The sequence below is a fragment of the Pseudorca crassidens genome, chromosome 3 (genome assembly GCF_039906515.1).
Source record: "Pseudorca crassidens isolate mPseCra1 chromosome 3, mPseCra1.hap1, whole genome shotgun sequence".
NCBI lineage: Eukaryota > Metazoa > Chordata > Mammalia > Artiodactyla > Delphinidae > Pseudorca > Pseudorca crassidens.
In genome coordinates this window covers 17,868,289-17,893,762 of record NC_090298.1, presented here as the reverse complement: position 1 = coordinate 17,893,762, position 25,474 = coordinate 17,868,289, and positions in this window count along the sequence as shown.

Here is a 25,474-nt window from a genome sequence, read left to right as displayed (position 1 = left end):
TCTATATAGATATTAAAGAGTTTGCTTTTCTCAGGAGCACAGCAGTGTTTATGGCCTGCTTCTGCTCCCACTGACTTGGGAGCTAGAGAATTTTTGAAAGCTAACTATATGATTTTCTTGATAAAACAATTCCTTAAAAAAACTCAGTGAGCTTCTGGTGCAATTGTTACCAGCTATTTCCATGTGCTTGAAACCACCTCCAAGGCTCTTTTCTGGAAATAATTATTAAACCTGCTCTTATGGAACAGTTCTCTTGTACAGCCAGTGAGTGTCATGGGCTATCATTTTAATGATGGCTCTATTGAAAATGTAAAACTGTATAAAGCAATAGGCTTGTTTGGAAAGTAACTCCCTTAATCTGATCATGGCACAGATAATTTGTTTTGCTGAGAATTCTTAATGGGCACTGTTAGAAAGGCTCTGAGCAGCAGAGTTATCTCCTACTGTTGGGATGATAAAACAATTGTCTTTTCCGGCCCTATCAGATCCCTCATTTCTGAACTTCTATTCCTTTCGATCTCTGTTTGAAAATTGTCTACTTCTTGCTTGAGCTCATTAATTCTTGAAATAAGCTAGCTAAATGAAGCAATAAACAGCTAACACATGGCAACAATCTGGCTCTTTCCAATAGCTTCTTTTAGAACATCAGCTTCCTCAGGCAAGCTCTGTGCTCTTCCAGTTACCAGAGGCGACATTTTAAATAAATGCACTGCTTTCACCCTGACTGCAATATCAAGGCCACATTTTTTTTTTTTTAGGTTTTTGTGGCAGGCAGCAAGCTTTCCAATACACAATTCTTTATTGGCCAGAGTAAAGGGTAAGTTACTAAAGAAATAAACCTCACCATTTCTGTGTCTAAACATACACATGTGTATTTCCCTGTTTGTATTATGGGTCCAGGAATTCTATGCTCCATGAAACAGTCCAGGCACTCAACAAAATGGCTTTGTTATCCACACCACACAGCTATGAAAGTTGTTCTGGTCATTACCATTTCCATTTGGGAGCAAGGTAAAGAAAGAGTGAGTTTTGGGTAGTTATATTTAAGAAGATGTATTTGATGTCATTGTGTCCCATTAGTAAGAATTTAGGCACTTGGCACACCTAGGCACAAGGGAGATTGAGAAGTTCAATCTCAAGCTTGATGGCCATGAACCTAAGCCATGAACATAACTGACTTGGATGAAAGCCAGTAGGTTGCTACTGGTGTGAATTCAACATATTATATTTAATCTTTGCCACTGAACTGTATCACATTACCTATCTGAGAACATTTAATGGGAAGTTCTTGAAAAGGGCACTAAATAATCATTGTTTCTCCTATTATTTGGAGTACAGCAATAGTTGAATTTTCCAACCTTACAAGTCCTCAACTTACTGAAAACTCAGGCAATTTAGATTACAGACTATAGACAGACAGAGCTTTTGTTACCAGAGCTATATTTCTTTTCATCTCTGTTTGCAAACTACTTCCAAACCATATTATAAACCTTTTATACACTTTTACTGAAGGAACTGAGGAGTATCCAAACACACCAGTATCCTTGTATATTAAAATGACTTTCCCTAAAGCTATAGGTTTTTGCCAAATGGCCTACTTACCAAATGTTTTTGCAGTGAAAGAAAATGCTCAGTATCTTTCTAACCTGTAGTAATCTCCCATACTGCTGGGAGCAGCCAGGTGATACAACTCTGCAATGAAGCGTAAGTGGAAATCTCCTAGTTTTGCTTTTCTAATGACAACTTGACTCTCAAAACTATTTTGTCCCATTTATAGCTTTTCCACCTGCAATAACGTCTTGATACATGGATATAAATCAGCCTCATGGCAGTCATTAGGCAGGGTGGATGAAGATGCAAGTCAGCCTGCTGAGAATCAGAGGATGGAAAGATGGAAAGAAACAGTGCCCGTAGTATGACCATCGAGAGTCTACACAAAGCATGCGTTCTCTCCCTCTGGCCTTTCCTTGTCATGTAAGGTAAATTTCTTTTAGTTTAACTGCTGTTACTTGATTTTTAGTAGATCACATTCCTTCCTAATACAGTGTGGCTGTAGTGTATTCTACTTAAACCTCCCAGAACTGGTGAACATTAGAGTATCCCAGTCTGTTGCCTGTGATTTTTACCTAAATTAACCATGTGTCCTGGTATTTGTGCTTTGTTTAGTTCCTTCTGCCCGAATGTGGCCTGGCCCCAAGACTTGTGTTAGCCATTAGAATGTGATGGAAATGGTATTGTGCCAGTTCCTGGCCTGGCACCTTCTGTGTTTGTGCTTTTTGGAAATTAGAACCATCATGTAAGAGATCCTCCAACCCTAATGGAAGATCCCCAGGGAGCAATCAGTTAGGACACTCGTGTGGAAATGGAGACAACCTGAGATTACATGGAAAGAGAAAACCTAATCCCTGGCATCTGGCAAGAGAAATGCAGATACACAAGTGACCACTGGCAAGACAAGAAGAATAAATGTCCAGATGGGCCCAGTCAGTATTGCACAACTGTGAAAAATTATAAAATGGATGTTAAGTCACCAAATTTTGAATAGTAAATTTCATTATAAGAGATAATCACAATAGACATTGATACACAAGAGGGAGATGCTTCTGTAACAGAAACCTAAAATTAAGTGGCATTGGTTTTGAAACTGGAGAGTAGACCAAGATCTGAAGGGCCTCATGGAAACTGCTAATAAATTCTGAAAGGACAGTGAGAAAATTTCTATCACAAACCTTAATTAAGTAGACCTAAGTTAAGTGCAGAATAATCAACAGAACTGTTGCCTGCGTTAATGTGGAAGATAGAAAGTCCTCATATTGAACTAGTGGATATGGTTATGAAATTTCCAGACAGAATGTTGAAAGTACCAGTTGGCTTCTATTAGCTGCGTAGAATAAAATAATGAAAGAGTGAGATGAGCTACAGAAGGAGTTGTTCACGTTTAAAGCATAATTTAGGGGAAATATGAAAAAGCCAGTGGTTACTGGGTTCAAAAATAAACTTTCTAATTCGCAGTCCCTCTTGGCAAAAGTCTCAAAGTAAGAAATGTTATTAAGACAAATACTAAATACAGGGTCCTGCCGTTAAAAGCAGCCTTAAGTCAGGGTGTGGTTCTTAGAGTCTTTGATGATACCCAGAAAATGTCAAATGGATGCTTCACGCTCAATGAGGAAAAAGTGACTTGAAAATCTATGCATTCCTCCTAGACAGTCCCTGCTAGATAATAGTTATTCTAAGAATCCTGATGGCATTGTACCACAGCACCCTAATTCTCAGTCCAAAGAAGAAGGACATGACTCAAAAAGAGATGTTATGTGGTCTTGCCTTTGTGTAATGGAGTGATTGTTGAGACCTGAGAGATACACAGTTTTGCAAAAGAATTATATAAGCTTAAGAAAAGAAATAGTAACATGAAACACCAAATTAAAAGAGTCTTCAATATTCACAAATTTCTCAGGCAAGAAACAGGCCAAAAAGACACTTAGATGAAGAAGAACTTTTCTTATGGAAAAGGAAAGATGACTCAGAGTGCTCAAGAAACATGGAGCAGAACTGGGCCCTAATCAAGTAACTGGCAACATGTACCTGATTGGATTTCAGAATTATAAGCTACTATTTCCTGCTCTGTGCCTCTTATTTTCTCTCTTTGTGAAAGTTAAGTGTTTGTTTTGTTTTCCTGTCCTAGTCTCAACATTGCATACTCTGTGTGTGTGTGTGTGTGTGTGTGTGTGTGTGTGTGTGTGTGTGTAAGTTTACTTGTATACTTAGTTTGAAGGATTTCAGATAAGTGTTCTGACAGCTGAAAATCCTTATGCACAGGTGGACCTCATGATATTCCACATCTCAAGCCTGACTTCCTGACTCTGGGGACTAGGGAAGATGAGTGTATTTTAAATGGGGGAGAAATGTGAATCCTTAGGAGCCAGATGACGTACTACAATTATCTGTTAAATGATAGCTCCAAATGAACTATGCTTTCAGGTATCAGATTCTTGTATAGTCTTCTTCTTTTGAATCTGGGATGGGCCTAGGGGTTACTTTTAGGAGTAGAAGGTGGCAAAAATGATACCAAGCCAAATCTCATAGAAGGCCTAGCTATTATTGCATTTGGGCTCTTGGAAAATGTGACCACATAAGCGTTTTTTTCCAGCAGACAGAAGAGATAAAATAGTTGGGTCAATAGATTGAGAGAGAGATAAAGAGAGAAAGATCATCTGGGTAAGTCTCCGGCTAATCCTCCAGCTTTCAAGATCAATAGATCATTTCAGGCGAGCATAGCACAGATTTCAGCATCTGTGAAATAAGCCATTGTTTTTAATAATAATCAAAATATTAAAAATAATCTTTTTTTCAGGTATTAAATTTGAGTTAATTTATTATGCAGCATAGATAATCATGATATCTTGTCCCTTTGATCCTTTTCTGTCTGGAGCCTGGACATGATACCTGGTGGTACAACAGCCTTGTGGTAGCTAGGAGGCTGCAGGAGTGAGGATAAAGGTCCACATGATGGGAATTAGAGGAGGAAAAGGGAGAGAGAACCCGGTTCTGTGATGTTGTCATGGAGACCCTACCCGAGTTCTATGCTGTCTTTCTCTGGACTTGTTATATGAGAGAAATTCCTTTTCCTTGAAGGCATGTTAAGTCAATTTGTAGTAGATCACACTCCTTCCTAATAAAATGTGCCTATGCTTGTGCTATATGTAACGTTTCTGCTATTGGTGAGCATTAAGTTATATGCCTGTGAATATAAGCTGCATAACCTACTTCAAAAACAGAGATTCCAAGAACAGGATAGTAAAATAACAATCATAGCATTGGGTTAATAAGTTATCTTTTGAAACATTAACTACTAGAGCAAAAGAGTATGAAAATGCCTTTTGGTCTCTAAGCAGATTTGGTGAACAAGCATACCAAAATATTATGTTAGAACCTATAAGGAGCTATTAGGAGCTTCTGGGACTAGTCATTCTTCTTTTCTTTACATGGAAATTAAGCCAGAACAATATTTTTTCTCCTTTCATTTCATTTATTTTTAACCTTCTATTGTCATTGTACTGCATTTACCAGCAGTGTATATCCAAAAGAATTTTAAAGTTAAGCCATACCAAAAGAGTTCCAGTTCAATATGAAAAAAATTAAGGCATGACCTTATTACCTAAGGAAAACTAAAAACAATTTCTCAAAATCTAAAATTTTTCACATTGCAGCTTTGCTTAATAGCAGAAAAGAAAATATTGTGAGCAAATATTCAATTTCAAAATATCTTGGAAATTAGAACATAACCCCCAAAACACTGGCTTATTATACAGACAATATGGGCCATATTTTGTTTCTTAATTATAAAATATTTTGCTTGAGAGTATATTTCATAAAGTTTGTGAAGTCTAGAACAATTTATTAAAATCAGAGCAGCCAAATCATGAAGACAGTAACATTCACCAGCTTCTGAGAAAATATCGTCTCCATTACAGTCACATTCATTAAAGGAATTTCTTTTGATTAGGCTTTGTCATCTTCAATGGAAATTTTCAGGGCCATTGAAAAATTGCACACTTTTTTTTCTGTGTCATTCTAAATTCTTTAGAGAATAAATAAGGAAAGTGAATGGCTCTGTTACACGTTTCTCAATCATCTTTAAATGGGTCATGGTTTTAAATAGGCTGTGTCAAATTGGAATGATGTGAACTAAATTATACCTAAGTTTCTCTGTATCATCTGCTTAATGAATTCTTTGCAGGGGGTCAGTGTATCATCAGATACTAATTGCAAATCATCTTTCAAAGAGTCAGAATCAATGTATATTTTTTCACTGAAGTGAAGGTGAAAAACTAGCCCTCAAGAAATATTGAAAAATAGGTAACTAAACAATAGCCATAGGTATTCAGTCTCTATAGCAAATAAAAAATCTAGTTACTAATGCCCGACATATAATTTATTGCTAAATTCAGTTCCTTTTTGATTTAGTTCCATACCTGGACTTAGAACAAGGATACATAATTAAAATAATCAAGCCTTTGAAATACCTTTGACCTTTCAAATGTCCATGATATGTGCATAAAACCTGTGTTTCATATAGTTATATTATTACACTGTTGAACTTTCTTTATTTTGATTGAGATATCAATTACTTTTGGTTTTCCATGTCTCTTTTTATCAGTTTGAAATTGCACATTCTATTTTAAATGTTCAGTTTCTTAGTTAAAAATTTTATGTGTGGGCTTCCCTGGTGGCGCAGTGGTTGGGAGTCTGCCTGCCAATGCAGGGGACATGGGTTCGAACCCTGGTCTGGGAGGATCCCACATGCCACGGAGCGACTAGGCCCGTGAGCCACAGTTACTGAGCCTGCGCGTCTGGAGCCTGTGCTCCGCAACAAGAGAGGCCGCAATAGTGAGAGGCCCACGCACCGCGATGAAGAGTGGCCCCCACTTGCCGCAACTAGAGAAAGCCCTCGCACAGAAAGGAAGACCCAACACAGCCATAAATAAATAAATAAATAAATAAAAATTAAAAAAAAAAGTTTACGTATACATTTGACTGATCAAATTCCATAAAAATAGATCTCTGTTCTCCTTGTGAGCAATATAAAATATTATTAATATTTCATGCCTTCTGAGACATCTTTCTTCTAAAATGACATTGTATCTGTATTTTAATTACATCTTTTCTAACCCCCAGATATCTAGCATCAAATATTTTATTGTTAACACTTTAGATTCACTACCCTTTTTACCAATTTCTGATATCACAATAGGATCTATGCCTACTTTCTGAAAGCTATCACTTAAAAAAAAATACAATAACTTCACTGAAAGTCTGTTAATGTTAAGTTCTCTGCTCTTGTTTATTTAATAGTATTTTTATTTTTCCCTCAAGTATGATTTATGGTTATTTGTGTGTACAGTTCTAAGCTGAGAATTATTTTCTTCCAGTTTTCCTTCTAGGAAGTTATCTAGCTTCAATTTTTGTGTTGAAAATTCTGTTGTCATTTAATTGCTATTTCTTAGGAAATCTGAATGAATGTTACATTTTCAGATCTCTTGTTTATATTTGATTCTTCATAGTTTTACCTGAATGTGTTTAGATTTATTCAACAAATGTTTATTGAGTGTCTGCTAAGTGCCAGTCACTCACTCGTCTAGGACTGTAGGATGCAACAGTTTTGGAATCATGCTGCCTCAATCTGGGAAAAGACATCATGTCCTTCATCAATTCTGGAAAAATCTCAGTTGGTATCCCTTAAGTAGGATTCCCTCTTTCACACTCCATGGCTTCCTAGCTTTTTGCTAGATATGTGTTAGATATTCTCGTTCTGCATACACATCTCTCAAACTCTCTTTCAGATTCTCCCATCCTTGCCTCTCTGTGGTAATCCTTAAATATGTCTTTTTGCTGCTATGTATTTTCTCTCAGGCTGAACCTGAAATATTCTTTTATAATGTTAACTTTAGACATCTCTTCTTTTTTTTTAATACCGTTATTTAGAGCTATAAATTTCCATGAGAGAACTGCTTTAGTTACATCATGTAAATTTTGCTATAACTTTTTCATTTTCATTCATCTTTAAATATTTTCAAATTTCCATTTAAATTTCTTATTTGATCCACTGGCATTTAAGAGTATGTTGTTTAATTTCCATATATTTATGAGTTTCCTCCTGATAAAGATTTCTAATTTTGTACAGGTTGGGGAATATACTTTGTATGATTTCAATGCTTTTGATTTTATTGAGGCTTTTTTTATGGCCTCACATACGATTTATCATGGAGAGTGTTTCCTGTGCACTTGAAAAGAATATGTACTCTGCTTTTGCTGAGTGGAGTGTTCTGTAGATGTCTGGTTTAGTTGGTTTATTAGTGTTGTTATAGCCTCCTATTTCCCTGTTAATCTGCCTGGTTGTTCCATCCTTATTGAAAAAGGAATATTAAAAACTCAAAACTATAATTGTTGAATTATCTATTTTTCCTTCGATTCTGTCAGTTTCATCCTAATGCATTTTGGGACTTCGTTGAATAACACATATTTAATTTTTGTGTATATTCCTGATCAATTGACTCAGCATTGTATACTGTCACTCTTTATCTCTAGTAACATTTTTTTGTTTTAAAGTTTATTTTTTCTGATACTAATGAAGCCACCTGAGCTCTCATGATTGCTCTTCACATATCTTTTTCTAGTATTTTGTTTTCAATATGTGTTGTTTTTTTTTTTGCGGTACGCGGGGCTCTCACTGCTGTGGCCCCTCCTGCTGCAGAGCACAGGCTCCAGACGCACAGGCTCAGCAGCCATGGCTCACGGGCCCAGTCGCTCCGCGGCACGTGGGATCCTCCCGGACCGGGTCATGAACCCGTGTCCCTTGCATCGGCAGGCGGACTTTCAACCACTGCGCCACCAGGGAAGCCCTCTAGTACAGTATTTTAATTTCTTTAGTGATGTGTAATTCTGTTGTTTAGTTTTTTTAGTGGTGGTTCTATGGCTTAAAAATGGCAATTAACATCATCAAAATCTGCTTCACATTTGTACTGACTTGAATGCAGTGAAATACGGAAACTTCATTTCTTTACAGCTCCACTCCATCCCGCCTTTTGTGTGCTAATGTTCTCATAAGTATTAGATATATACATGTTACAAACCCACCAACATATTGTTATAATTACCACTCATATAATCTTATGCCTTTTACAGAAGCTAAGAGGAAAACTAAATATATATATATGTGTGGGTGTGTGTGTATATATATACATATATATATATAGAGAGAGAGAGAGAGAGAATTTATAGTTTATAGTTTATTATATTAACCTCATCCATTTCTGTTTCTCTTCATTCTTCATGTGGACTCCAGTTACTATCTAATTTCTTCAATGCAGTTTTCTTTTTTTGGTAATAATTGCATTTATTTTTATTTTTGGTAAATCTGTTTGGTTTTTTTTTTCTAATTCTCCAAACACACCTTTATAAATAGTGGACGGTATAAATGTTTGGAAGAGCAAATGGCAGAATTGGAGCCAAAGCCATTTTTAGCGACACAGCTTTTTTGGAGGGTGGTTGCAGAAAACACTGAAATTATCTACAATATTTTTCAGTAAATTCTCTCCTCCTATCTTCCATGAAATAATTTTTTTTTGCTAAATGAGGAAAGGTGCTGTGAATGGGGTGGGGTGGGGGTAGTGAGGGCTGCTCTGACCATTCCACGTCACAAAGAAACAAACCTGCAGTCTCTGGCAGAGCACGCATTTATTTCCAGAGTCAGCTTCAGGTAACAACATCCCTGCTTGATGTTGTTGTTGTTTATTTGGTTGTTTATTTTTTTAGTGACTTGGTTGAACTGTCTCTGTGAAGTCTAATTCTCTCGCTTTATGCTGCCTTTGATGTCTCAGTTCAGATAATTTATTTTTCCTGTTTTCATCTTTTAAACTGGCTACTTAGGGTGTCACCACTGGGTTGGCGTATGCCTCTTATTGGTTACAGGTTGTGCTTAACCCCTTTAGCCAGTTAGATTTTTCCTCTTTGTTAGTTATTTGTGTGACTTAGAAGCTGCTACAGGGAGTTTATATTTTTGCTTCATATTCAGACAATGACAGTTGCTTGGAGGTTTGCTCTTTGATCACTCCTGAGAAGGTGAATCCTTGAACATGTACAGTCCTACAGACTGTCAAGGATGTGTGCAATTTGATTTTTTTCTGGCTTCCTAATTGTTGCCCCTGAGTAAGAGAAGTTCATGCTTCAGCCAGTTTTCATTAGAGGTTGTGCTTAAGGTCCTTGTGCCTGCGAGGTTTCTTCCCTGCATCGATGGATCTGTGTGTCAGCTGGGAAATGCTTTTGAACTAATTCATGCCCTACTCTGTTTGCTGCTCAGCGGGTTAGCCTAGCCCATGCTGTGTGCCTTTCCCCAACCCTCAGGGATCAGAGGCTCCTTGGATCCCAGTATTATTTTTCTTGGCCAGCTTGGTTCTCTCTGATGAATTTCTAGCTGCTTTGTTTTTTCACTTGTTGCCACTGGCATCATGAACCTATCAGGATCCTCATACTTGTTCTCCACCAAGCTCTCCTTTCTTTTTCACAATGTCTTTGGGCATAACATTCTTCATGCTCTGTTCCAAACAAAATCCCCTCTGGCAGAGCAGTGGATATCTTTGTACTCCTAACTTGCGTCTTCCCCTGGAAAGAAACTGCACCAAAACAAAGGAGCTAGGAGTGCGGGCAGCAGCTCATTTTTCCTGAGAGACACCCGTGCTCAATGAGCAGGCACTATCGGAGTAGGGAAGGGTAGACCATCATCTCCTTAGCTTGCCCTTCTCAGTGTCAAATCTCCTCCCTATAAGTGAGCTGAGGTAGGATCCATGGTCACCAGGATTCTTGGCCTTTGGTGCTCGGAAATGGAGCTTCTCCTCTGCTAATGTGGGCTGAGTGGGAAAGGGAGCCTCCGTCTTTTAGCCCAGTCCACCCAGGATAAATTTTCTGTAACAAGGGGCTGGAGCGGAGGGGTGGCATTAGATGGGATTAAGAAGTGCGAGCAGTCTGTCACTCCAAGGGTAAAATTCTAGTCGTAGACTGGAAACTAGAGGAAGAGAGTCCCCTTCTACTTGGCCATTGCCACCCAGACGCTCCTCCAGTAGAGAACCTGGAGGAGAGGCTGGATGACATGGGGAAGTAGAGAGGAAGCAGGTTGCAACTGACTGGCTGTACTTACCAAGATTTAGTAGATTTTTTTAAATGAATGTTTCTCCATATGCTACATGCCCTTATGTCAATTTCCTAAAAGTTAAATCATTGTAATAACATTATATTTTTTTAACAAGCTAAATAGTTGTTTTGCTGGGGAGAAAGTCTGTCAGGCTTCATACTCTATCGTTCCAGAAATCCTGCCTCAATATCTGTCTTTTAATGTAAATATTCCACCTTGACGACACCAGGTCCTTGCTGGAGAACATATTTCTCTACAAGCCTATGTGAGTGATTTTAAATTCCGAAGCATCAAAAATAAGATACTCGTACTTTCTTGGAATCCCCTTTTTTATTAGGTCTGTGTTCCAGTTTACCTTTGACATGACTTCTGAAGTTTCCCATCTTTATGTGGGATTCTCAACACTAATTTGTCCCAGTTGGTATGAACTCAGTACCTACTTTCCCATGCTTGTACAGCAACAAATACCATATTCGTTGATTTCTGGGAGATCACTCTATTCCAGATAAAGCATCAAACCTTCATACAACTTTCATTTTCAGTCTCCTCTTTTCCATTACTTTCCTGAAATTCCAAGTATTGATTTAAAAAGGATGTTTATTGTAATACGTCCATCATTTATGTTTTGTTGTCTGAGGATTTTCTTATTATCCAATGCTTTATTCAAATTATATAATCCTCCATTAATCAGCATAAAAAGACAGTTATATAGTTAAAATATATAGTGTGTGGTAAGTCATTATATGATTATATTATACTCGAAAATGTGAAAAAATATATTTACCCAGTTATTCTCTTTTCAATAATTAATGATTAAGTCAGTGATTAATTTTTGGTATTTTATTTTAGTAAAATAGTAAAACTAAAAAATCTGTAATATTTACTTAATTCATAAGTATATTAGAATAATTATAATAAGTCTCCATTTTATATTTTAAACAGCATAACCATATACATTTTATGGTTTATAAGTTTCATGTATAAAAAAATACAATTTTAATTTTCTTTTACCAAAATTCTTTTACCCATATTTCAGAGTAGCAAAAAACTTAATTTCTCCATGTATAAGTACATACACAATTCTGGTTTTAAATTAAGTTTACCTTTTAGTACACCCTCAGTGAGGTGTACACCCTCAAGTTTACCTTTTAATACACCCGCCCCATACATACCCACTTGCTCTTCATTTCCTCTTCCTATTAGAAAAGATCCATATTCTGGGGCCTTAGGCATTATTTTATGGTATTCAGAAAAGGTCAGCTGGGCCCTGGTTGGCTCTCTTCTGTCTTCCTGTTGATGTCTGTGATGTTGTACTGGGATAGAGAGAATGGGAGGGGCTGAGATGGGCAGTCTGTTCTCCAACTGCTTCAGGCTCACTGCTGATGCTTTCACGCTGAGATTCAGCCCACAACCTTTATGTGGCTTGGGCTCTCAGTACCAGCGAGTTAGCTATGTCTTCAACCACTTTACACTGTTACCACCCCCTCAGAAAGCAAAACAGACACCTGTCCATTCTCAGTCCCTTCCAAACTGCAGTCTAGTGTGTAGGAACATATGGATTTGCCCCCAGGGCCCACAGAAGAAAGAAAGAAACACAACAGGGGTGTAAGAAGCAGTTATTTCAAGTCCTTTCTCAGCCTCAGCTTATACCTTCTTAACACACTATTCCACTCAAGGCTGGCTTCATGGGTGTACCACCTGTGCAGTTGCCCAGGGTCCCAGGCTCAGAAGAGCCTCTCACTTGGTCTAGTGCTCTGTTGTCTCCATCTTGAAATCCTTAATGATTTTTGAATAAGGGGCCTTACATTTTTATTTTGAACTGGGCCTCACAAATTATGTAGCTGGTGCTGATTCTACTTGGAGCTGGACTATATCGTTGAAAGTCCTCAGGAAAGCCATCTTCTTCTAGAGAGCAAGATAAAAAGTAATGACTATCCTCATTATTTTAGTCCCCTAATTTTTAACCAGGAGTTCTTTTACCATTAATGTGGAAAATGTTCCAATCTGGTTCGAAATTATCTTTTATATCTTCAGCCTCTTCTATTCTCCTCTGTAAATGCTTTCAAGCCTCCCAGTTCTTGAAAGGATTTGTTTAATCTCTGTCACTGTGTAACTGTTCTTATCATTTGGTGGCATTTACAACTTTTGGCTGTAATCATCCTGTTTTCACCGCTGCCCCTATGTCCACTCACCCACACACACATACACATTCAAACACGCTTGAATACACACAATGAAATCCACTGACTCACAAAAAAACTTAAAAAAAAAAAACCTAGGAAAGTGTTAGTTTTATCACTATTATGTTCTCTTTTTTAAAAATTGAAATATGTCTTCTTTTGATCTTCTACATTAAATGCCATCAGAATTGTTAAATTGAGAATATGCTTTTTAAATAAAATCAATTCAAGCTCTTAGAACTTGATTGATGAGTAAAGTCTCCTAGTGTTACTCTCCTAGGGGAGAAATCTTAATCTACCTTATAAGGCTAAAATGTCACTGATCTTTTATATTGAAAGCTGCCGTATCTTTCTAAAGCATAGAATTATCCCAATGATTTGACAATATTTTCCCTTTTTGTCAGACCCAGTACTGTTTTGAAGATGAGATGTCAGGGAGACTGTGCTGCAGAAATTTCTCCATGCCTGCTCCTCTAACCCTACACAGGCCACTCTCTATTTTATACTGTGCTTGGGGAGATCTCCCTTTTATCAGTACCTGTTTTAATTTTCTGTTGCTGCTGTAAGAAATTATTATAAAATGTATGGCTTAAAACAACACAAATTTATTACCATACAGGTCTGGAGGTCAGATGTCCAAAACGTGTCTTATTTGGCTAAAACCAAGGTGTCCTCAAATCTGCATTCATTTTTGGAGGCTCTAGGAGAGAATCCATCTCTTACCTTTTCCAGCTTCTAGAGGCTGCCCGGAATCTATGAATCATGCTCCCCTCCCATCTTGAAAGCCAGCAATGGCTGGTCAAATCTCTCTCACATTGCATTACTTTGATACTGATTTTCCTCCTTCCCTGGTCCATCTTTTGAGAACTCTTGTGATCACATTGTATTCAATCAGATAATCCAAGATAATCCTCCTATTTTAAGGCCAGTTGGTTTACAACCTTAATTTCATTTTCAGCTTTAATCCCCTCATGCCATGTAACTTAACATATTCACAGGTTTTAGGAATTGAGGTGGATCCTTTGAGGAGGGCATTACTCTGCCTACCATAGTACTTTCATTTTTCACATAATTTCCTGAAGCTAAACACTAGGATTGAATTAAAATTGGGGAATGGATAAGTCCTAGTTTTCATACCACCTAGGTGAGGGTCCTATTAAAAAATCAGTACCTTTTTTTTTTTTTTTTAAATTGGCCATGCCATGCGGCATGTGGGATCTTAGTTCCCCAACCAGGGATTGAACCCATGCCCCCTGCAATGGAAGCGTGGAGACTTAACCACTGGACCACCAGGGAAGTCCCAAAGAATCAGTACTTTTATGATAAAGGGTGGGCAGCCAAGTGGTACAACATATCACCTTTAGATATTTACATTAACACTCATGTATGTTTCAGAACTACAGTATTCAGGAATTCAAATTTTTCTAGTCTTGATTAATATTTCAAGAATAATATTTCAAGAATTGATATTTTTATACTAGAGAATGTCAATTTTAGTTGATGATACTTTGCTTTAATTATAGTCATCTATAGTCGGATGAAATTTTTATGAACTACCTTTTTCAGAGTGGAAAGCCAAATGTAAATATTAGAAAAGAAAATGTGAAAAAAAGGTGACATAGAAAGTTAACACTGGATGCATTTAGATGGGAAAATGGTGGTAAGTCATATATATCTATATAACACACTCTTTTTTCTCAAATATTTATATCCTTAGATTATGTGACATAGAAAGAAAAATGAATGCTCATGTTGTTTCTACTTCTTGCCTCAGGAAATCTCATTGAATCCCCATATCTACCCAATTTTTACTAAAGGCAATAATTCTACAAATCTTTGAAACAGTCTCAGGCAGAATTAATTAAAATCAAGAACTCCTTCCATATCTCCTTAAGTGATTATTTGTGTTCTAATAAATGCCTGATAAATGCTATAGGCAGGCTTTAGAGCTAACTGTTGTGTGTGTATGTGTGTGTGTGTATTTAAGATAGGCATATTCAGATGATTTGAAAATTTTTTGTCATTTTAAATTTTAATATTGACATGTCCAAAGGAATAAATATCAGGCAACTGCTCTAATTTCAGAATCTTGCTTGCTTTTTTTTTTTTAACAAATAGATTTGCACTTGTAAAGATTTGCATAGGTAGAAGGAGGAAGATAATAATGTGCCTAAAATATATTTTATATATATGTATATGTATGTATGTCATGGTAAATGCTATTGTTAACTACTATATTAGTCAAACTGCATAAGAAAAAATTAAAAATCCCAATGGCATAAGACAATAGGCATTTATTTTTCACCGACTTGAAGGTCAGCTGGTGTAGCTCTTCTTCTGCCTCCATTTAGACAAGCGTTGCTCTGCTTTATGTATCTTTTCCTCTTCCAGTGAGCTGGGGCTAGTCAGGGTGGGCATGCTTTTCTAAGGGCAATGATAGAAGATGGAGTGGGCACAGTAAACTTCACAAGTACATTTCAAGTCTCTATGTGAATCAGTTGCTAACATTTTATTGGTCAAAGCAAGTCCCATGGCTGGCCCCCAAATCAAGAGAGAGCAAGTTCACTACTTCTGAACTGCTAAAGGAACTGCAAAGTTTCATGGCGAAGAACATGCAAAACAATAAAAAATTGGAGCCAATAATTTATTATAACCCAACTTCAATTTTTCTCTTTACTACCACAGATAAAGAATTCGGTGATGATTGAATTATTACTATATAGTCAAAAACAAAATGTTTCATTGAGAGATACTTCTATTGATGACAGCTACCGGTCAGATTTAGTATTCCTTAAAAAGACACATCTGGTTTTCAAAATAATTTTTGTGGGGAGGATAATAATAACTATGGGAAATCACGAGCAATTTCTGTATATCAAGTAATTTATTAAGTGCTTCAGATTGGTTGTGAAATTTAACCTCTTTAATGACCTTAGGTATTCTCCATAAGATATAGATTCTGAGGCTTATATATTTACTTGCCCAGTGATACCCAGTTATATTATATATATTAGTGCTGAAATATAAATCCATGTCTTCATTGATGGCTGAATATTTACAATAATATTTTAAAATATTTTACCTAAAATATTTCCACAATATATTATTTCTGCTTTGTGAGTTATATTCTTTTTATTCTGTTCTGTTGTTTTCTCTCTTATCTGTGTAGAGAAGAAGGGAAGGAAAAGTAGAATATAATGGAATATCTGATGATAATTCCCCTCCCAAATATACCTGGCCATCAGTCCAGTGAGGAATAGATATAGATTATTGCTTGAAAAATTAACTCTGGAAATATGCAGGCAAGCCTTTGTTTAATGTGAGAGCTACTTTATGCATCTCCATGTGTAATGTAATCATTCAAAAGGTTTTTTTTAAATGTCTTGCACTTTAGGTATAGTACACAGTAGATTTCTTCAAATATATTTCAAGAAAAACTATTATTTTTCTTTTGTTTTGTTTTATCCATTTTTCATTTTTCCATGTTCCATATCAGATATTCACATTTATAATAATGTTAATTTAGTAATTCAATATTTTTATTAAAATAGATGGTATTTATTTATTGTTTAATATGTGCCAGGCACTCTTCTAAGAGCATTGCATGTTAGCGTTTGTGTGCTTCACAGCAAATGTATGAGGTATAATGGCAAAAACTTAAGCGCATGGGAATTAAGTAATTTTTTGGAGTTTCCCCACTGGAAAGTGGTATGCATGGCTTCAAATGCAGATAGTTGAATTCTGCAGTTCAAAATATTAACTGTTGCACAATATAACCCTTTTAGAACATAAAACTTTGCAAAAATGACAGGGTTCTCAACATCATCTTCTACTAGTTGCCAGATGAAAGCATGGGATATATACATTCCTGATATTATTTTTTTCAGATTATTTAGTTAAATTATATCAAATATGTCAAAAGTTTTAAGTGGTAGAAATTCCTGACATATATTTAGTGAGTACTTTTGAGCTATTTAATTGGTAACAGTGAGTGTTAAAACGACATTTCTGAACTGTGAAGAAATCTGTATTATTTTTAAAAGGTGCTTTAAAACCCTAAGTAGGAAATGAGTTTGGATGGCCACTTACATACGTCCAGTGTTTATTGCTATTCTTGCTGAGATTTAAGACATGCTCAGATACTATATAAAATTCCTATCAAGTATGACATAGATTACCTCCCAGAAGCTGAGGGCAAAGGCCAGATCTCTCTTTGAGAAAGGCCAAATTTTTTACTACACACATAGGAAACACTGAAATAAGTTCCATTTGTCCTTGTTGCCATGCTTTCTCCTTTCCCGGTCTGGGTAGTGATCTTATACTATGCACCTTATTACACTACATATTTTATTCTATATAATATTTAGAAAATTTCAGTAATGAAAATTTTGGTCATTTTTGCCTGAAATGAAAATATTTGCATTTTTGCAAGGATTAAAGTATATCATTACTGTTGTCCCTATTTTGTTTTTGTGGTAACCATAAGATTACCCTGGTGAAAATAATAAGCTATTTTAAGTAATTTAATCTTACAAAAACACATTTCACCATTCCAAGCAGAAAATTACTATAAGGCAAAATACTAAAATGTCTGCTTCTGTAACTTACATTTTTTTTTAAAATTAAGAAAACCAAAATTTCCCAAATATGTAATCATATGTACATGTATATGTATATATCTGTATGTATGCATATATATACTTATAAAAGTATAAGTACATACACTTAAATGCATACACATACATGCGTAATGCATACATACACATATTTCATACATATTTATGAAACATAATATGTAAGGTCTTTTTTTAGTTTTTTGCATCTCAGCTTAGAAATTGGGACCATGCAAATAGTTTAAAACCTGGTTATTTTTCCTCTTCAACTTTTTATTCTCAGAAAAAAATCTGTTTTAAATACCCAAAACCTGATCTATATTCTTGGCATGTTTTCTGTGATTATGTTGTTGTACTGCCAATTTCCAGGACAGTAGAATAGACATTTTTTTTTTCTTTTAAGTGCTAAAAATTAAAATTACTGGTTTAAAACAGTAATCACATTTTGGCTTTGTCAAATTAGTGAGCAGCTTCAAATTGATAAATGCCACAACTTTTGAGTTTTTTCATACTGAAAACATGTCTCTTTCTGCTTACAACTTTATTCCTGAAGCATCCATTTTTGAAAGAAAAGCTTCAGAAAATCAGGAGTGTGTGTGTGATGTGTGTGTATATAGGTGTGTTTGTGTGTGCGCATTTAAATTTCTTTCCAAAGGGTAGGCTTATATCTCAATTAATTGTTTTAAATTTTGTGCTTGAAATATAGGAATGCAATTTTTGCAAACAGATACCTAGTTCTAAATCTCTGAAAAGCCCATGTGTCTTTTTTTTTTAAACCCAAATCAGTTTATAATACCTTTGATCATACCACACTGCTAAAGGTCAAAGCACTTTTACAGAAATATGGATACTTCAATGTCAAGTCAGAAAGAGGCACTCTCCCACATTAAAAAAGAGTTACTAACAGGTAAATAACTCCTGCACAGGCCTTGAAATGTTATCCTCATGATCATCCATTCTTTAATTAATAAGTTTATTTTTGAAGACTTCTGTACAGAGATGGCCAGATCCCTGGACAGTTGGTGAAATTTTTAGATCCCTTTTCATCTATCATCACATCCTAAAACACTGTCGAATAAGGATTTTTCTTTTATCTTAAGCAGTCTTCATTTTTAAGATAAAATGAGGACTCCCTCAATTAATTTTTGCTCTAAGAAATCTGTTTGGGAACAGCATGAGAAATTCTTCAATGAAGGTGATTGATTTCACTAAACTGTCATAGTCCTGTTAATTTTAAATGTGGGTCAGCTCTACCTGTAAGGCCCCATGAGGTGCTGCGCTCCATTACAAGGCAGGGAAGGGGAGGACTCAAAACTTTTCAGTCTCACAGGCTGTTCTTTCTTGCTCCAGGAGGTGATGGAGAGGGAGAGGAATGGGCTAGCAGGCAAGCATGACAACATTTCTCTACCTGTAAGTCATTTTGGAACCCGAGGAGATGAAACTCAACCCTCTTCATCAGCAAAATGAGATGCAAAGGAGTTGACTATTGGAGAATTGGTAAGTATATCTCTCACTGAATGTTGTACCTATAACCTCCAGAGCTCCAGCCTGCTCTCAAGAATATGACCCTGTGCTCTGTGCCCACAAGTTGATGGAATTTTATAATCTTTCTCCATTGACTTCCCCTATATTTTTCAACAGTTTATATTAGGTACCTCCCAAAAGCACAGGTAGCTTCTATTTTTTGTTGTTCTTTGAAAATAATTAACAAATTACACATTTTAGGGAACCGAGAGATTAAAAAAAAATTGAAATGCTTATTCTGTATTCAAAATACTCACATTATATAATTTTAACACACTGACTTTAGTCTTTATGGGAAGGTGAGACATTTCTTATGTAACCATGTGAGATTTCAGATACCCACCTAACGGGGGCGTAGGTGACGCCTGGTTTTTTGTCTACTACCTGCAGTATGTTGCAGAAGTACTATGGTATGTTGTCCACACATTTCTAACCATTCCTGGATCAGAAATCATGGGCAGTAATGACATCTTTTTATACCTTTTGAAATGGCTTCTGCCTTAATAATAACCTGAAACATTAAACAGATAAGTTTTATAAATATCTCACGAGAGTTCTAAGGATTACATATTCCATACAATAATAAGTAAAATATATCTTTCTGAGAAAGGTGAGCAATGATATTTCTGTGACTTTCTTGAGACCAATAATTAACTCTCAGTTTATTTACTTTTATTGTAAGCTTTATATGCAAAAAGAGGACAGATTATTGAATCTTAAGGGACTTCAGGCCTATACATGGGAATAGTCTAAGCTTAATTTCTCTTTTATTTTTCTTAAAATGTTTTACAGGGAATTAAGAATACATCAATAAGGAAAACATAAAAAATGTTCTTTGGTGCATGCAAATAATGATATAAAGTCATCACACTTGCCTGGGAGAAATGTTTTATTCAGACAGAAAGTAAATGTTTATCTAAAATATATCATGTTTAGAAATGGATTGCATATAGAAGTAGCAAATTTACATTTCTATAAATTGTCCATATGAAGTCCCAATACTTACCTCTATGGTGCATTGCTGGGTTAACAGGAAACACACTCAGTCAAAAGTAGTGTTCATTGAGAACTTTATTATCAACTATGCAACTTGCCTTATTGTAATGAATCTTGCATGAGAATCTTACTGGCAATAGACATGTAATGATCATCTGGTCCAAATATTCAATTACTGCACTAGATGGAAGAGGTTTTGTTTTTTCAACCCAGAAAGTTATAAACATATGAAATGCATCTACTGAGATTTAAATGAACCTGTATTCTGAAAAAAAGCTATACAGCTGGCCAAAATAATTATATGTAATAAAATAAAAAGGCTATACTGAGCCTTCTGATGTTAATCTCTACCTTTCTTTAGTTAAAGAACTGGTATTAATCAGAGTGCCTGAGGAAATGACATTAGTTCAATCAATATTTTTTTTTGGCATCCAATTTTCTTATATTCAATGAGTTCTTATTTTCATACAAAATACTTTTCCCTGGACTTTTGTACTAAACTTTAGTTATTTTACACACACTTGTTCCAAGCACATTCTTAAATATCTGTTCCTTAGCTTCTATTTCTATAAAAATCTTCATTTTTCTCTAGAATAGTCTCTGAAAGTATGTGAAGTTTGGGGTCTCTCTTTTCTTCCTTATTGCTATTTGTCTTTATTTGTCTTCTTTCTAATCACTACACAACATCTCTTGTTTTCTAGCATGGAAGAAATTCAGTATCCTTTTGTGAATAGAGAGGGGGTTTGGGGGGGCTTTAGATACTTTGTTTAAAAAGAGTGTCTTCCTACTGAATAAGCTAACAAATGACCCCTCCATTATGCAGACCACTATCTTTCTATTATTGCAGTATTAAATTGAAATCATTCTGTGGTAACACACAAGTACCGCTATATATTAAGAAACTAATACTGTAAGGTTGAGCCAGAGAATACCCTGCCTTGGGCCCTGGGCTTTAGAGGGCTTCACCGTGGTTGTTCTCTAGCCATCTTCCTCCCCATAGGAAAAGGAACTTACAAGACTAAGGGGATGGGGCTAATCGGAACTGATGACATCCACTTTACCTCCACCTTTTAGATCATGCTGTAGTACATTGAAACTTAGAATTCTGTCCCCAGAGGGCTCTGAGACTGCTTCCAGGACCCACGTTCCTCTCCTTCAGCTCTGTCTTTCGTGCGAGCTACATGGACAATGTGCAAACCTAGAGACCATAGTGACCAATAAGAAGCTTTATGCAGGAGGAAGGGCGGTAGACTGAGCTTGGACAGGTCAGCTGAACTCCTGCCTACAAGGCGTCTTATGGTACAAGGTCTGGGGGCCAGCTCGCTTCATGCCCTCACAATCTGGGGTTGAACTTTGAGGATCCAAGAACTGTAGTTCAAATCTGGCTTTTATTAAGACAGCATATTTGTCAAAGTGGGAGAACAAAGCATATTTTATTTGACAGTTTAACTTGATTTATAACTTTTAAATATTGAAATATATATTATATGGGTCTTGATTATTATTCTTGCTCTGGGCCCTAAGAAGGCTCAAACCTTATTTAAATATTTTATTAGATATAAGAAAGCAATCACATATACTCAAAAATATAAACCTCAACCTAGTCTCTACTTTTAAAATATAATAACATATTCCATTTAACATCCTATTTAGAGTGGAGCGCTTGTGACATCCCTAGTGATTCAGTTACAATTGCCTATTCAACAAGGCTCATTTTCCCTCAGTAAAAAAAAAATGTTTTGTTTACATAACAAAGCTTTATTTCTCAAAACTCCTAAATTGTAAAACTGTGGGACAGATATGTCTTACCCATATTTTTAAATCTAGGTCATATTAATAAGACCAAATTTTGGTCATAGGTAAATCTTAAAGTTTTAGTTGATTCTTACTTACAGCAATTTAGTTGTTAACCTAATACATGCTTCACATAAACACACACACACACACACACACACACACACACACACAGTTATTTTAAATAGAAGCTATAAGAAGTAGGCAGGACGCATCAGGGGAATTGTAATCTGTGCTAACTTGATAATACCTGTTTGAGTATTACTACTTGTGTAGGTGAACACAGTTAAAAATGTGCAACACTTTTAAGTGTTTCTTCTGTCTAAACAGTTTGAAGCTGTTTATGGATAATCAAGCCTGCAGTGTTCTGTACATGGACTTCTGTATACTTCTACCAAAGTACATCAACGTTGGCAGTTCAGATGATCTTACACATTTTGTTGTCAAATCAGGACCTTGTTTTTTTCATTATGTTGAGAAGGTCTATGGTGGATTTTATGAAGGAATTAATGGATGCTTAGGTTTGGGGAAGCAAAGTCTGTAGAAAAAGCTTAAGGGTGTCTCTGATACCTTCTTTTCCCCTGGCTATGGATCATAACTGTTACATTCAGATGTAATCTGGAACACCCAAGTTCCTCCCTTCATAACCTTCCACCAGAGACTGAAAATCATAATGAGACACATTAATGAAGCCCAGTTACGGTCTGATAATACTGTCATTATCACATAATTAGATTGGACATTGGCCATCTCAGAGCCAATTTAAAAGAAGAAAAAAAAATACTATATCTCAAGGAAATATATGAGAATAAAACCCTGTGAGGAGTGCCTGAATAACGATAAAGTTTCAGAGAGAATGAGACATCTTATCACTGGCCTATTAGCAGTTTAAAATGGCAGTAATCAAATCAACCACTTCTCCTCCTCCCCCTATCTTTTACATATGAGTTACTGGTTAAATCTACCATCTCAAACTGGAGTAGTTATCTCAGCAATGACATTTTTAGTGATGGGAGAAAAATCATAATAGCTGTGGGTAATTGTTAGGAAGAATCAACACAACTCTGAACTTTATAGGTCACGATATCTCTGTAGCTTGTGGGTATAACTGCAGTCTGAAATAGATAACCATGTCTCCCTTAGCATCTTCCTTTTTCCTATTTTTTTCTTGTGTGTAAGTTTACAAAGGTCAGATGCCAGTATGATCTAGAATAAGAGCTTTTGTGGCTGACTTTGAAAGGTTACTTTAGAGAAAATCTCATGAAGCAGCAGTACCCCAAAGTGCTGCGGGGAATGTGGCTAAAATCTTATTACTTCTTAATAGAGCTTCTAACACATTTGAAATGTAGAGTATTGGGTTCATGCATGCATCTGGGGGCTTTTGTCTCGATTTATTAAATAAAAATGAAGAGGCATCTCAAGGTCATATTTACATTTCTGAGGTAATATCCACAGGATATCAAAACAATGTGAAAATCAATTCTACCATAATAGAAAAATTTGGAACACCTATTTAATGATTTACTAAAATAATAATTGTAATGCAAAATATTTGTAATAGTTTAGGAAATTTCACAGGCCTCATTTCTCTATTGACTATCATACCATGCCATGCCTTCCAAAATCCAGAAAACTTTTATTGGCAATTTGTCCCACAAAACTATATTTTCAGGAAAACAGTGAAGTTCAGAGTCCTGCCAGAATTAAGTTAAGGAAATTTTTTTGATATATTTTTCATTAATGTAGTCGACAATATAAACTGAATGAAAAACTGGTGACTAATATAAATATCTGCATAAACCAATCCCAGATATTTTAGCTGTGAATGACTATAATTATAACTGAAGCAATATAAATATGCCTTGTTTGAATGTGACCTAGTAACATTTGATATTTCACTTTTAATGAAGAAATATATATTTTAGTAAAGCATGGACTAGTTCTATTTCTGGGGCATGCTCATGTTTTACATAGTACTAGAAATTTGCTACAATTGATATGTTTATTTTTGTTCTGTTATTTTTTTTAAGGTGGGAGAAGATTCTGGTCTTGGAGATGAATAGAAGCTGGACTGGGTAACCAATGGTATGTTTACTTTTAGGGCATGATGATAAAAATAAGATACATTTATAAAATTAGGTGTTCTGTTTCATAGTGTCAGAGAGACAGAGAGACACACAGAGAGAAAGATCTGGTAGACATACATACGTAAATGTGATCAGCCAGTAGATTTCATACAGAAAATAAAATTACACTTGCTAGATTCTTTCCTCTTTTCTCTTACCCTTATCTTCATTGGGGAAACATTAAAAGTACATGTAGGGGCTTCCCTGGTGGCGCAGTGGTTGAGAGTCCGCCTGCCGATGCAGGAGACACAGGTTCGTGCCCTGGTCCGGGAAGATCCCACATGCCGCGGAGCGGCTGGGCCCGTGAGCCATGGTCGCTGAGCCTGCGCGTCCGGAGCCTGTGCTCCACAACGGGAGAGGCCACAACAGTGAGAGGCCCACGTACCGCAAAAAAAAAAAAAAAAAAAAGTACATGTAAAAAGAAGTGTTATTGTTTTTATCATTGCAGTAAAAACACTTATAAAAGAGCTATTATTATAAGCTATAGTTCGGGAGTTATTGGTCAGGTATTGGTATATCTGAAAATCTCACGTTTCTGTGTATATCTATTTACTGTAGTATCCAAATTGCAACAAATGTGAGCCCTAATAATCAATTAGCAGTTTTTTAAACTAAATTCTCTTCTGCAAGGCATTTCTGAGAATCCCTGCGTGATATTTGAACAGTCATAATGTCTATCCAGGTGTTTGTTTGTTTCCTCTCCCAGAAAGTCTTATTTGATTGCTGCTTTAACACACTGGGGGTCAACACATATTTCCACAGAGTCACGGATTGTGTTGCATTTCCCATACCAACTTTTCACCAAAATTGGACATAAGTCACTTCTGCCACTGATCAGAACTTGGCCTTTACTTGGCTGCAATTTTTAACAAAACTTTTCTAGAGGCTTAAGAGAGAAGTGAAGTGCAATACAGAAAGTGGCTTCCCCACGGTAAAAAAAGTGATTACTCTCAGGGCCCAAAGGTCCAAGACAAATATCAGGACCCCTGGAAGTTTTCATATGTTCAAGGTCTGCTCAGTTACAGTACATCCATTTCTTTTTGGTTTGAACTGAGCTCTGAGTCCTCCATTCACCAGATTCTTAATTTCTGTGTCCTGATTCCCAAAGCTTAAACAATAAGGGGGAAAACTAACACAACACTGTAAATCAACTATACTTCAATAAAAAAAATGAGGGAGATCCTTTTATTGTTCTATAAGGACCTTCTTTGTCATTAGTGACAGATTTTGACTTAAAGTCTCTTTTGTCTGATATAAACATAACTACCCCTGTTTTCTTTTTTATCATTTACATGGAATATCTTTATTCATCCCTTCAGTTTCAGTTATCTATGTCCTCATATCTAAAATGAAGATCTTGTGTATTACCGTGCTTGTGGTAATGGTTTCACAAGGGTATGCATAATTCCAAACATATCAAATTGTATATATTTGATATACATATTTGATATGTTCACTTTTTCTTTTATACCAATTATATCTCAGTAAACTGTTTAAAAAATAATGAGGGAGCATATGCTCTTCTCTCAAATTCAAAACTTCTTCATTACTCTAAAT